The sequence below is a fragment of the Amphiura filiformis genome, chromosome 7 (genome assembly GCF_039555335.1).
Source record: "Amphiura filiformis chromosome 7, Afil_fr2py, whole genome shotgun sequence".
Classification (NCBI taxonomy): domain Eukaryota; kingdom Metazoa; phylum Echinodermata; class Ophiuroidea; order Amphilepidida; family Amphiuridae; genus Amphiura; species Amphiura filiformis.
This window is the reverse complement of record NC_092634.1, coordinates 31898478-31908472: the sequence shown is the minus strand read 5'-3', so window position 1 is coordinate 31908472 and position 9995 is coordinate 31898478. Positions and strand designations below refer to the sequence as shown.

Sequence of the window (9995 nt, the reverse complement as noted above, 5' to 3'; positions counted from 1 at the left end):
AATCGGTCATCTTGTCTGTAGAGGAGGAACCATGCCTTGTCACTGAAGATCACATTACGCCAGTGGCCTATTGTCAAATTTCCATGTCTCTGTGACCAAAGGAAGCACGCATGCCGATGTCGTTGCAGAAGTATCTGCTTTCTTATTAGTCGGCTTGGGCGAAAACCTGCACTAACCAGTCTATTGTTCACAAGTTTCCTGGTGACAGGCGCGTTTACGGACCTCAGCCATTCTGCCGGTAGCCGAGATGCAGGCTTTGTGCGGCCATTACGGCAAAGTCTCAAGAGAGATCGGTCTTTCCTGGCGGTTGTCTTTCGGGGCCGACCTGATCTTGGTCTAGGTGTAGTAGTTCCGGTCTCTAGACCTCTCATCAAAATTTTAGAAACTGCACCTTATATAATTCCTAAAGCGGCACCAATATCCTTCTGTTTGTAGCCGCCATTACGTAAATCAATGACACGGGCGTATAAATCTGCACCATGATCATAAATATCGTATACAACAGACAGATGCAAGAAGTAATATGGAATGGTACCTGAGACCTTGCCAGACACCCGTGACCCATTTTGCATGGCTGACGGGTCATTGATGGTAAGAAATATGCACTAAAAAAATAAAAAATATTCCGAACTTTTGTCCATGACTGTATTATGACAATTGATGCCGACGGGTAAGAATAGACTGCATCATTGATCTTGTTCTTACTGCAGATTTAAGTCTGGTACCAGGTGATTGTCCGGACTTGTATTGTTTCAATGGAGGCACATGTACCAGACATAGTGATGATAGCCTTACGTGTCAATGTCATCCAGAATATGATGGAGATAGATGTGAATTTGGTAAGAATGTACCCGTAATCTATACAATAAGTAAAATGATATAATGAGTTATTGTACAGTTTGTTTTAATGAAAGTAATTACAATAGCCTTGAATGCCATTTAGAGTACCGAAGATTGGAGCTTTGCATTGGGGGGGGGGGCATATTCTATAGGATAACATCCAAACTCAATATCAAAAATTTATGCCCTTTGTATGTACAGTTCGTTGCAATGCTGACTACTGCTTCAATGAAGGGGATTGTGGGTTATCCAGTGAAGGGCAGTTAACGTGTTATTGTCGAAATGGATATACGGGAGACCGGTGTCAAACAGGTAAGATAAATAAATAAATAAATAAATAAATAGATAAATAAATAAATAAATAAATAAATAAATAAATAAATGATAAATAGTTGATCATATTTATAAGCAATTTTTGTGAGTCACACCCACCAAATCTGTCCTACAAATAGCATTTTGTTGAAGTGGTACAGTATATGGAGTTGATTCAAATAACATAAAACCTTGACGAATTGCACTTGAAACTACATGATGGGGTGAACTCGAGGTGGAACACTCTTGTAAAATGTTAATGAGAGTATAACACTAAATACTTGAACTTGAATACCGTATGTCAAAACAAAGTAGATTTTTTGACAGATTGAGGACCTTTCTCTTTCTTTTAATATCCTCATAGCTCCTGCGACGTCATCTACATCTTGTCCACGTCACTTTTGTCTCAATAATGGTATTTGTGCTGTCTCGGGGAGTTATCAGTTTGTTTGTGTTTGCATCGGGGACTTCACCGGAGATAGATGTGAACAACGTAAGTTCGTTTATTTATTCAATAATATAAATATGGTCATGTTTTAAAAACATATGGTTCTGTCAACTCAAACGTCATAAAACACTCTCCTGCACAGAGTCACTTTTCACTACGATATTTTTTGACGATCTATGGATAAATAAAGCTCAGCAATCAGCATATTGACACAAGGTTTATATCATACGTTTCTAGGTCTACAGTTTTATTACATGATTTCGGCTACCGTTATACATATACGTGTTCATTCGCGCGTGTCTGCAAGAATACAGGGTAATTTTGCGGTTGTTTTCTTGATATTGATGTTCATATTTATAGATTATTGATTGAGAATTGTTTTATTATTATTTTTTGCAGAGAAATGTCCAGATGGCTATTGCATGAATGGTGGCGAATGTTTTGTAACGAAACAAGGTCGATTCTGGTGCCGATGTCTTGCGGGGTACCGAGGAGACACGTGTGGAATCAGTAAGGAAATAGATGCACTTGTCATCATTCTTGTTCTTTCTATTTGCCCGGTCCAAATCAGTGAGGTGCGTGACCCAAAACGGGTTTTCGCGCTCGGGTGCAGCCCGTCACTCAGAAGACCCGGTAGTTAAAAGACCCGCTATTCAGAAAACCCATTATTCAGAAGGCCCGCTAGTCAGAAGTTGCTGAGTAGCGGGCCTTCTGAATAACTGACTTTCTGAAAAGTGGGCTTTTTATTGAATTTTATGTAAAAGTCCCGCTACTCAGAATTTTTTCTTCTGACTAGCGGGTTTTCTGCCTAGCGGGCTGTATCCGTTAAAAGACCCGCTACTCAGAATGCCCACTCTTCAGAATTCTGACAAATGGGCTGTTAACCCTAACCCCTAACCCTAACTTCTGAGAACTGCGTTTTTTGAGTGACGGGTTGTCTGAATAGCGGGTGTGATTCTGCAAAGGGCCTGTATGGGGTTATATCAGATGAGAAATTGTTTTTAGGTACCGCACCACTCCCCGCAGCCCCGCACCGCTCCCCGCAGCCCCGCACCGCAGCTCCGCACCGCTAAAAGTTGTATACACCGTCCGTCAAGGTCATCGTAGAGCTATTTTTGACACTACAAAATGTATTCATTATTCTGGGAGTGTGGAAGAGGGGGAGGTTGGAAAAAGGAGGTTTTTAAAAATCCCACAAAAAACACCCCATGGTTAAACTATGGTTTTGAATAGCTAAATGGTTAAAATGGCAAGCCTTTTGTGTAGATTTTCATGTTGGACCCTCATCCTGCATACACTTCAAAGTTGAGGTACTGCGTTTATCATTTATATTTAAAGCAATTTCATTTGAGACCAAGGAAAAGGCATATAATAATTTATTCAAGTAAATGATTTACTCATTTTACTCATGATATGATGTGTTTTTCCCTGCAATGAAAAGCTGCTCTGTTAATTTATACAATCTTGAACTTCAGCAGCGATAGAAACACCAACATGAAATTAGGAAAAGGTGTCGATATCGTAAAGCATTTTAAACATTGTAGGCCTATGCATCGTTTTGTGATCAACACTGTTAAAACACAGTCTATTAAAACAATCTCTATTATTGTAAGGGAGAGGAAGCCAAGCCAAAATGTTTGAGAGAACCAGCAAAACATTACACGTGATTTGATATGCTTCAACATTCACAAGGAAACTGGTCAAGTAATAATAATAAAGGTATCAAAGCAATTGTTCAAGTTTCCTCTTTGCACGAATCCATCCATATCATGATAATTTGTAGAAGAGTTCACTTTAATGGTAAAGGCATTTTTGGGACACCCTGTACTTATAAATATTCATAATAAACACTAACTTTAACCATAACCCTATTAACCCAACGGGCTTCTAAATTTAAAAAATTTCAAATTTCAAATGTCAAAATTAGCCAATGGACGACTATTAGGGGATTTGCCATTTGGTCTAATGTCATTTGGTCTAATATCCATTTCGTCTACATCCATTTCATCTAAACCCATTTGGTCTATATCCACTACGTCCCTTAATCATTTGGTCATTTAACCATTTGGTCCGATAACCATTTGGTCCGATAACCATTTAGTCTAATAACCAATAAGTCTAAAACCATTTAGTCTAACAACCATTTAGTCTAATACCCATTTGGTCTATAAGCAATAGGTCTATTAGCCATTTGGTCTAATACTCATTTGGTCTACAAACCATTTAGTCTTACAAGCATTTAGTTTATTAATAAATAGACGAAATGGTATTAGACTAACTGGTTATTAGACCATACGAGTACTAGACCTAACGGTTATTAGACCAAATAGGTATTAGACCAAATGGTTATTAAAGAAATATTAGACCAAATGGTTATTAGACTATATGGTTAGTAGACATACCGGTTATTAGACCAAACAATATTAGACTAAATGGACATTAGACTATATGATTATTAGACTACGTGGCAATTAGCCTTTCTGGTAATAGACCAATTGAATATAGACTAAATGGGAATTAGACCAAATGGTATTAGACCAAATGGTAATAGACCGACTATTATAGCCAAGCCTCTGCTGTGCGGGAATGTGGTGCGGGGCAGCTGTGGGGAGCGGTGCGGGGCTGCGGGGAGCGGTGCGGTACCTAAAACAATTTCTCATCTGATATAACCCCATAGGCATGTTAATCAGAAGGCCCGCTACTCAAAAAATACCCGCTACTCTGATTAGCAGATCTTCTGGTTAGCGGGTCATTTTAAATGAACACAAGTCCGCTATTCAGAATTTGACGGAAATTCTGAATAGTGGGCCTTCCTATTAACGGATGTGACGGTTGCCCCCCTTCGGCTTGCTTTCTGGCTACGTCAGCCCCAGTGGCGTAGCCAGCACTTTTTCAGAGGGGGGGGGGGGGCAAAGGGGACAAGACAAATTTTAAAGGGGCACCTTTAGGCGACAAAATCAGTTAATGTTACAAATGCGCGCGCGAAAACCTTTGCCATTTTGAAGCTAAACTGGTTAAATATGGTACAGAAAGTGAAAAAATTCGCCCAAAGCGCGCAACAATTGCCACTTTTTAGGTTAAAATGGCAAAATATAATGTTAATTTGCTCAGAAACACAAAAAAAGTCTTAAACGTCGGGGCGGTCACCATCCCACGGGGGGGGCAAGGGAGAGGAAGCAAGACTTTTCACAGGGGGCAGCTGCCCCCTTGCCCCCCTTGGCTACGCCACTGGTCAGCCCATGTCGGCTGTAGCCCTCCTCATGAAGTTCCGTTTTTCTCTGCCAGGTTTTGCCAATGTAAGATGTGATGTCGTCCCGCCATCTGCGTTTGTGTCTTCCCCATCTCCCTCTGCCTGTTCTAGATTGCCACTCTGTTAGTCTTTTTGTCCACCTGTTATCATTTGATCTTGCTAGATGTCATGTCCATCTCCATTTTGCCTCTTTTATTTTCTCCAGAATTTCCTTGACTTTGGTTTTATTTCTGATATGCGAGTTCCTGATTTTGTCCCGAATTGTGATATTCAGCACACGTCTATTTTGTCCCGTAATAAACTTTTTAGGCTGCGTCTTAAATGCAGCGCCTCAAGCGGTGACCTGTTTTTAATTTAAAATCGTAGCGGCTCTGTCATTGGTTATTATCAAACAAAGCTATCACCTCAATTCTATACAAACCACGATTAGGGGCACACTTAGAAACTTGCTTGACAAAACTTCGAAATTCTTTTGATATGGTAATCTACAGAAGATCTTATCTGATAACACATAGGCCTACATGATTCTACTATACTATGTTAAATTTTATAAGACGGATTCAATTATTATTATTCTTCTTCACGAAAGAAAAAGAAAATTATCTGAATTAAAATTCTGACGGGGTTCGAACCCACAACCTCCGGTTTCACAGTCGAGCGCTTACACAACTGCGCTAGCAGTTCTGTCAGAAATGATTTTGTTCATTAGCTCTTATTGATTACGAAATTAAGCGCGTATACACTTGAAATGCTATTACCGCACTTGTCTCTTTATAGCCTACTGAATCTCCAATCAATAATGAACCTTGCCTCTGACTATGCGGTTCCTATGCTTATCAGTAAAAAATTTCGGAAGTGGCAAATGCATTATACCCACGGGGGGAAGGGCACTTAAAACAAATGACCATACGGGTATGCTCCCCCGGAAAGACCCCCCTTTTTGGATTTCGCAGCTCCGAAAGACCCCCTATATTTGACCAAAATAGAACTCCGAAAGACCCTTGATTTTGATAAATAAATATTTAGCTCTAAAAGACCCCCAAATTGTTCATTCCTCATATTTCTGGGATTTTCAAGCAACAAGCCAAGAAAGACCCTTGATTTTAACGTCCCCATATTTTACTTGTTCGCAGCTCCAAAAGACCCCCTTTTACTGGTAGGCCTACGCCCGCATCTCCCAAAGAACCACCACCTAAACATTCCGGGGGAACATACCCACCAAATATTGTTGATGTGCCTAGGCTACTGCTGACATTTTAATTAACATTGAATTATAACAATATAGGCCTACTATTGACTTAGTGATAGTAATACTAGTAAATTCAGTACTTATAATATATCAACAAAAATAATAGTCAATCTTTCTAATATTAATAATACAGATGATATTAATATATAAAGAGTTTTGTTGCAAAAAGCCCTTTATACATCTACTTTTTGAGAAAAACAGCTTTTTCAAAAATTGTTCAATTATTACTAGTTCGATTTGATTCATTTTGGTTTTGAATAAAGTGTTGATAAATAGAAACTAAAAGAATAGGTTTGGTACAATTTTCAAGCCTTCCTATTTATTTTATTATTTCGTTTATATCGTGCCTTTTGTGGATGTAAGGGCTTTTGCAACAAAATTAATTTACCCCTTTTCTAGAAACCATCTTTGCAATCAAATTCGAACCCATATTTTGCACTACTTTATGTAACTTGACTAATGCTTTCAAGAGAAAAATTGACATATCTCATTTACTTTTATTAAATTCGGCAAAATGGCATTTTTTTAGTATTTCCGAAGCTACAACTTTTGTTAATCAAAACGATTTTTTTCAAACATAGTGACCCAAAGACAGTTTCTTTTTGGTTTTAATACTAGGTAAAGATTATCATGGCTAGGCCTATACATCAAAATATTTTGACATGCCAAAAATATTCCCCTTTTATAGGCCTACCATTTGAATTTAGGCCTATCCTGACATGTTTCTACATCACATTCGCAATATCGAAACGGTGCAAATACCTATAGCTGTGCCAATATTGGCTCCCCCCTTGTCCCGCCAAAAAAAAGCTTCCCCCTATAATTCAACACCCTGGGATAAGTATTGAATCACATCACCCCCTCCCCTGCACCTCATCTTGGTGCGGCACTCTTTTGGCCCGGGTCTTTTGGTGACAGATCGAATGGAACAATAGGGTGTCTTCGGGTGACAGAGCATGTGCTCGTAAAAAATATAGGGTCTGTGGGTGACAGCGACGCTGAAAAGGGGGTTCTTAACAGCCCTACATACTAGTACGCGTCACCTCCAAAGTGGGAGGCGCTTTAAAATCCCCTTTTATTATTATTATATTATTAAGGTGGGGGGGCTTGGTAGTATTTTGGAAAAGAAGTTGTCACGCCATCTGATAAAAAAAATTTGCTTCACCTCAGAGCCCCCCCCCCAAAAAAAAAAAACAAACAACAACAACAACATTGCACCACCTCGGACCTGAAAAAAAAATTTGGTGGCAAGGGTGCTCCAGTTTTCATCAAGTATATTAATTTTATTTTAGCTTCAAACTGGCAAGTATTTTGTTCGCATTTGTTTGTGAAAGGTTATTCTGTGAGTGAATACACTTGATTCACTCCACTTCAAAGATTTTCCCCAGAGTCCATGCCACGTGATGATGGGAGCCATATGTGGGGTCAGTGGATGGATCAGAGTATGGTTTTGGTGAGATATCCTCACATGAACCTATATTTTGAAGAAAATAATCACAAGACATGGATCTCCTTTGAAAACATTCATGAAAAAAACATGCTAAAACTCACCATTTGAACCAGAAGCGTGTACCAGTACTAACCAGCTGGGGCAGAGTGCTCCCTGAAAAGAGTGCCCGCATAACAAAAAATGAAAGAAAACGGGAAGGGGCCTGTTTCCCACCAAAATTACCCCGATCATGCACCAAAATGAATGTAAAATACCAAATTTTGGCCCGGTTTTTGGAGGCTCGAAAACTTTTAAATGTAGGCCAGTTTATATGTAGGCCCTACAGTCTCGCTAAAAAAAACCCAGTGTATGTACATATCGCATTAATAATACCGGTTCAAATTGATGATTATTTTTGTATTTTCCCCCAAAACCTTTATTTTTCCCTCTGATCACGAAAGCTGACTACGCTCCTGATATGAACTCATTTTAACATAAGAAGAACGTTTTTCGTGCTACGCGAAATTTAGGTGCTACAAAATGTAAACTGTTTGCTTCATCGAGACGCTAAAAATTGCTTAACCGAGGTAGGCCTACTAAAAATTGTCACGACTCAGCCCCCCCACCTTGATATCAAATGGTGCGTCCCTATATTGTACCATACCTGCCATGTATGCATGCATGCAGGGACCGTCTTTAAAATAAATTATATCAAGTTGGCAAGTTACTATTTTTGGTGAATATTTTGTATTGAACCATGATCTTTCTGACATAAACATTCAGAGAACACCTCAAGGAAATATGAAATGTCCCATATATATCTTTACTTTAAAGTCGAAGCTGCAAGATAGCCTGAATAAAATTTAAATTTGCCGGCCAAAAATGTGATATTTTTGAACTTTTTCTTGACCACTTTCATGGAAACAAAAACTTACAAGAAACCTCGGTAAAACTGACGATTTACAAGGAATTTCAAGTCTCAAAAGAAAATTTATCCGTGTTATTTTGCACACAAAATAGTTCTTGTCTCAAAAATCCAAAAGAAGAATGTGTTTTATCTGTACTTTTTATAATAAAGCTTCGGGACTTTAGGTCTCGAATTTCGTACCACGACAAAAGAAGTACAGTACATACATCTGACACAAAGCATACATCCTTTTGGCCTGATATGGAAACGTAATTAGAAGGTAGCTATTGTATTCTAACAATAAGATCGGGGTCAAATAGCTTACAAAAGGCTCCTCCGATTTATAGTGATCTACAATCAATCGGCAAGCTGCGAGTTATTGATTTTAATCAATCACGTATTGCACTCCCCAACGGTAACAGAAGGGTTTAGCCCAGGTTGAAATCTCATCTCCTCCCAGTCGTCATAAGCGAATTATAAGTATGAATTGAAACCCTCTAGAAGTGACCAAAGTATACCGCACATGGCGCTATTTATAAACCTGAAAGATTTCTAGCACAGGTCGAATGCGAAAAAGACGGATGTGAGCATTCTTCATTCCATTACACGCTGTGCTGTTATCAGTTTTTGTTCTAGGTATCGCAGCCATATGTCATTGTTGGCAGCACACACTGATTGAAGACCTTTTTTTTTTAAATATCAATGATAGTTTTCTATCAAACAGAATGTCTTTGTATCTACCAAAGCAGCTCCAGCCAGCCTTAATTCTGATTAGAGCTTCCTCTCTCGTGTAGTCTTCCAGCTTCACAGTCTGGCCAAGATATTTGTAGCTTTCTACTTTTTCTATCTCATCAGTTTCAACTACAATGGGCTCATTAATTTAATGTCATGAATGGGACATGTAACATAATTTTTACATGGGGTAGCGACTGATCTGACTTTCCGGAAATAAGTTGTAGAAGGTGGTTTACGTATTTTTTTACTTTTACAAATAAATGACACATATCGTTCTATTTGTCCCATTACCAACCAGGTCCTTGTCCAAGTGATTATTGTGGTAGTGGTGGACAGTGTTATTTGAATTTCAATGAAGAGTATGCATGTGATTGCTTTCTTGGTTTTATAGGAGACAGATGCGAAGATGGTGAGTGTACACATGTAACTTCAAATTCAAAGTGAACCTGAGATTAATGAAAGTGATTAGACAGCAAATTATTCATCTGCTATGTTGAAAAACTGAAAGCACAATGCAACACAGGAACAAAAATAAAAAAGCAAGAAGTTTTGACCATTGTTACATGGTTGCAACATTTATATGAGGAACAAATCACAAACTTTTCTCAATTAACATAACAGATAGATTCCAAAAATAGACAACTTTGTTCTCATTCGTTAGTGTATTTTAGTAGATCACAAATATGGTACTTATGGATAGCTACAATAAATCGTCGCAAGCATTACTGGTCGACATACGATAAAACGCCCAATAAAGACTTATAAATAAAGGCCATATCCTTTTGTGACGTGTCCATTCACCCATATAATAATAACAATCAATAA

General features: G+C 38.6%; 1 long non-coding RNA gene across 1 annotated transcript; it reads left to right on the top strand.

Moving 5' to 3' along the window:
* Positions 1-710: 710 nt before the first annotated feature.
* Positions 711-1627, top strand: LOC140156340 (uncharacterized). The gene is made up of 3 exons (XR_011859530.1): positions 711-839; positions 1042-1152; positions 1517-1627. It is a non-coding gene; the product is annotated as an uncharacterized lncRNA (long non-coding RNA).
* The last annotated feature ends 8368 nt before the right edge of the window (positions 1628-9995 follow it).